The 5550-nt window shown below is 32.5% G+C and overlaps 1 long non-coding RNA gene across 1 annotated transcript; it reads right to left on the bottom strand.

The window, feature by feature from the left end:
* Window positions 1–894: 894 nt before the first annotated feature.
* Window positions 895–1959, bottom strand: LOC134268861 (uncharacterized). The gene is made up of 3 exons (XR_009992446.1): window positions 1927–1959; window positions 1270–1315; window positions 895–943 (listed from the first exon to the last, which is right to left on the bottom strand). It is a non-coding gene; the product is annotated as an uncharacterized LOC134268861 (long non-coding RNA).
* Between the last annotated feature and the right edge of the window lie 3591 nt (window positions 1960–5550).

Below are 5550 nucleotides of genomic sequence, written 5' to 3'. Positions count from 1 at the left end.
AAATTGTACCTTTTTTTTACCTTACAAAAATATCAACTAAAGTCTCCATAAAATGGGTATTTGAAAAAAGAAAATTTATATTTTTTTAATCTCTACTTAACTTAAAACCAAGAAATAAACAAAATGATTTTCCAATATTTACATAGGACTTTCAAGATAAACATTCTGTTTCTAATTATGGCACATCCATTACCCTTAATTCGGGGTTTCTGTACTAGGATGTATTCATTCAAAAAATATGATGTACGTGGCCCTGATAATCTTGAATAGAAGGTTTAAAATATTCCAGACTAAATTTGATCCCCCCGTGGACCCACACTACCCTATACCTATACGGTCTAAACAAATCTTAATCTGCTCTTAACTATCTCAGAGTGACTAATCATGACCTGCCTATTCTTGAAAAGAATTACGATTTAATTTTTTGAAAATTATATTGTTCTCTCTATTTTATTGCTGCAAGTATATACTCTATTTACATCAATAACATTATCATCACCAGTAATCAACATACCTTCTTTTTGGGACTTGACATGATTCCTTTCCTAGATTCTGTTTGAAGCCATCAGATAATTTGTTTTGTTACAGCTGAACTACAAATATGATTAATAAGTTAATGCAATCCTATAAATTTAATTATTCCAAATAAAATACAAGCATTTGTAATTATGTAAAAAAAAAACTGAATGAAAAATTTGACAAATATCAATGCACTACACGCAAATCAGTAAAATATGTAATGCAATCATTTACAGTTTGCATAATATGATTTATGTATAAGAATAATTTTCAGTCAATTAAATTGTTTGCTAAAAAGAAACCCAACTTTATTTATAAATTCTCTTTTAATGAATTTTCTTCTGCCTTTAAACTTACATGTACTAGCTGTTATGCAGCATGATGTGAAAATTTTTTCCCCCATTCTTTATTATTAAAGTATCTGCTGAAAATAGAACAGAATGTGATTAAATCTTTTGAGAATTAAACAAAAACAAAAATTACTGATGCATGATTTTCAATTACCGGGCACATTGACCCTTTCGTCAACATCATTCTCTCTCTCTCTCTAACTATACTTAATTTTACACAGGATTCTTTTTATTTTGATAAACATGTACTTGTAGATATTGGAGTAATTGGGCATGCTTAATATTTTTTCTTTATTTATTCCAATCAGCATGATCAGATGATAATAAGTAAATAATAATGTTGCCTATTAAATATTATAAATTTATCCTTACAATTACAGGGTACATATACAATACTCACAACAGTCAAACCTTGAACTTGTACATCACAGTCTTCAGAGTATATCCTGCAAGAAACATTCATTGCACATTATAATTGAATTGATTTTCTTTTTTTTTTTTAAAATTTGCTTTTTTTGTTTAATTTTAATGAAAGAAATGATAATTTTTGTGCATTTAATACAGTAAGGTATCATATAAATATCTACATATTAAAGACCATTTCTAAATTTTGAATGGGGTCAGTGATTTATTTTTTATCTAGGCTTGTACATGGTAGGGGGCATCTGTCTTTTGGGTCAGGTCTATGTATAACAAAATACAAGTATAGTTGGGCTAGTAACTTGACAGGCTTGTTTCAAAGTTCTGTCATTTCAGAATCCTGTTTTGTTAAATTAAATTTGTTTGTATACATTAAATAAACAAAATATAACTATTTCATTTATCATGATTATTATTGTTATTATGGTTTTGGGTCAGTCTCTTTTTATTAAAATCTAGAGCCTAGTGGGATATGATATTTTATGAGCTACCAGTGAAAAGCCTAGTGAAAAGTAAAGAAAAAATTTTTAGCCTTTACCTAGAATGATTTCACATTTGTGCTTCATTATATACATTTTCTAAATTCAATAAGTTTGTTTATTACCTTATAGGGTCAATTGTATTATTTTTGTCATACCTGGAGATGGCTGTTCAAAATGTACTCTAACCTGCAATAGACAAACATTAAAGAAAATTACTTTTCATTTAACGCATTGAAAAAATTAAACACTATGTAAATTAAATACATGACATTGTATTCTTACAAACAAAAATGCAAAACATCAGTGTATATTAGCTTAAGCAATATCTTCTCATTAAACAGATTAATGCATGCATGTAATTTATAATACCCCCGCTTGAAAAGCGAGAGGGTATATTAAATAATCGGTACGTCTGTCTGTCTGTTATGCTTAAATTGGTGTACCCATCTATTATCCGCTAATTTCCATACCGCTGAGTGATATTTGAGTGAATCTGTATTACATATTCATGATATTGCAATTGCGCATCTTATATTTTACTTTTTATCCCCACATATTTGGGGTTATACCCATAGCAAAACATGGACAGTCATTATATTCATATAAAAGCGGTGGGTATCATATAGTGTCAGAGCTCATTGTTCATGCACAATACCTCTAGTTTTATAATATTTATACTATTTTCAATATCTACCCTACTTTAAGATGGGCAATATTTTAAAAGGGAAAATAGTGGTACCCATAGAAATATTCAAAATTTTCATAAAAGCTTATGTTATTGATTGATTGTATGTTGTTTAAAATGAAATCCCCCTAAGAATTTTTCACTCATATGGAGATGCCACCACTTGCCGGTGGAGAGCTGCAAATTTTGTCCTCTGCTCGGCACTGATCTTGAGGGCCTTTAAGCAGGGAAGATCTTTTTAGTGCCGGCACCTACAGCGACACAGGGCCTCAGTTTATAGGGTCTCATCTGAAGGGCTGGCTCCACGTACCACAGTGGGATTCGAACTTGCGATGTAAGGATTAACTCCTAACTTCCCAACTCTAGAGCAGACGCTCTAATCACTGCGCCACATGGGCGACAACTGCATATGTGAATTTTAATACCTGATATATATATATGTACACAAGTATGTGAGAACTGCATTGACATCATCTGATCATAAATTCTATGATATTAAATTAGAAAAGTAACAATCATATTTAATCAGTAGGCTCTAGTGAAAGCTGCATGATTGATATATGAACAGTTGAAACTATTAAAACTGCAAACAAATGTAAAAAAACCTTTAATCCTTTATCCAGGTACACATGTATATGCATGTAGAGGAAATTAGAAAAATTCTTGTGCATGCACACGAGTACGGACAGAATTAAATTTTAGTTTTTGGTATTTAAAAAACACATATACTTCTCACATATCACTGGGTATTGATAAATAAGAATAATGACTTTTTTACGCGTTACTCTGCAAATACATGCATAGTAGACTACCTTACAAGTAGGAACGAACTATAGCACACCTGCATTTTTTCAATTTAAGACATGCTATTAATAGCATTTGACAACTTTTAAAATATTTAGCCATTTTGTGCTACAGGTAATCGAAAAAATAAAGAAATTCTCTTCAGAGTTTTTGTTTACTAAATCAATGTATGTGGGTTAATCTTCACCACAAACTACTCCCTTCCACGTGGAAACATGTTTACAAAAACGAGGGGTGCTGTTTTGACACTTTAAAGTGCAATAGCATTTGACAGAATAAGAAACTGCAAACCTACTTTCACTTTTCAGGTAAAGAAACGTTTGTTTTTCAACTTTTTGCAATTTACAAATCTTATAAATCGAGATAACATAAAGTTTTACCTCTTTTTTCATGTTGAATTTTCTCTCGATTTTCACCTCTACCATGTTGGTCTCGCTGAATTCTCGCAGGAAAGCTGTTGGACTTTTACGGATTTTGTTCATATTTTATTACGTTTATCCCAATTCTTCCGATTTATGCTAATGAGGTTAGGAGGTGTGACATAGCTTTCAAAATTTTTGCAAGCTCATCTCCGATCGGCAATCCAAACTTATCCTTACCGTCAAATTGTTTAGATAACTTTTCCAAGATGGAATTTTCGGACGGTTTTGCAGTTTCTCCAGAAGAATCTTCAGACACCTTCTTCATCTTTGCTGGTGGTTCCCCATCAATCTCATCAGACAAGAGTTCATCTAACGCTATTAGAGCGTTTAATTCAGCCATTACAAACTCTTGCATATCGTGGAACTGCTTAGATTGCGCTGAAAGCAGCTTTTCTACGAGGGTTCTTCGAAAGAACTTCGTAGGTTGGTAGGTTCCAGAGCAGCTTGGCTGCTTTATTGCCGGAGGAGAAGAAGAAGATTCTCCTAAACAGCTTGGCTGTTTTTATGGAGAATTTTCAAAGTTATCTTGTGGTCCAATAACATGAACATCAGCCTCTACATGAACTGGGGCGTCATTAGATTCGTCCAAGGTACTTATTCAAAACTCGTCAGAAAATTTTTGTAACACTGACATTGCTACGATATCCAAAATCAATTAATAATCACTTTCAATGAAAAAACACTTCTGCTCGATCTGGGAATAAACGCGCAACAACTGATCTTGGAGTAGGCTTGCATATCTCCACGTATACCCCTGATTTGGGGGTGAAGGAGAATATACATTATCTCATTTTGTGTTTATAAAATTAAAAAATAGTGTTTGTTTCTTGTTTTCCTCTTTTATATCTGTCCAGTTCAGTGGCCAGTAATATCTATTGCTAAATATAGTATGGTGACGTATGCGGAGACTTGCCAAAGTTTTTGAGTCCTGTGCAACAGGAAAGATAACTCCAAAAAAGGAACTTTAATACATTAGATTTTGAAAATGTTTTTTTTTTTTTTACATCAGTGCATTTAATTCGAATTCAATTTTTTGATGTAATCTAATTCGTTAATGTTTTTTCTATGCTCTCATGGATATTAATATTTTTTTTTTGTTTCTTGTTTGTATATAAAGGGGACTTGCTGAAGCCTAACTTCGAACTTCATCGAATTAAATTAGTCCTAGGAAATAGGGGTTTTAGTTGGATAACTTTTTTTGCTTTGAAAGGGAGTCTATTTTTGCAAGGGTGTAAAAAGCTATAAGGGCGCTGTAGCATTTTGACGACTTGGCTGGACCAATAAAAAAATCATCGAGAAGTAAACAATGACAGACTGCAATTTGTTTTCTAAAATCCATTGCAGAGCAATTAAAAATTTTTAAAGAGGTTGCAGGAATAAATGAGACCAAATGGAAGGGTTTTGTCAAAATAAAACTTTATCTACTTTAAACCCAAAGTTAAAATGTTATGGTGAATAGGGACCTCTGTTTTTTTGGCATTTTTCTGTCTGTTTTTGCCCGCAGGCACCCTCTTCCCAATTGTTTTATTATGACAATTGCTGTATCAATAGACTGATATTGAACTGTGCAGAATTGTTGAGGGATATGGGAATTAATGGACTCCCCAGGGGAGGACAATGGTGAATCATACAAATTCTCCAGGGATTTTTTAGGAAATAGGCCTAATGGAGATACCTGGATGTTTGCAAAAGGTGGTGTTGAAAATGGGGCCCCCACTCATCCAGCTTGAACTTCTTGGTCAATTCTTTGATGTAGTATATGTTCTTTACCCCCAATAATGAAAGATTTCTTGAGAGTCTAAAGGTACGGTTGCCTGTAAATGGTATTCTAAATCCAAAAGTGAAGCCATCAATTAAAATGTTTGTAA

The sequence above is a fragment of the Saccostrea cucullata genome, unplaced genomic scaffold, assembly GCF_032062105.1.
Source record: "Saccostrea cucullata isolate Sc308-1 unplaced genomic scaffold, CSIRO_AGI_Scuc_v1 ctg14884, whole genome shotgun sequence".
Classification (NCBI taxonomy): domain Eukaryota; kingdom Metazoa; phylum Mollusca; class Bivalvia; order Ostreida; family Ostreidae; genus Saccostrea; species Saccostrea cuccullata.
Note: the sequence above shows the minus strand (reverse complement) of the source record. Positions and strands in the feature narration are given on the sequence as shown.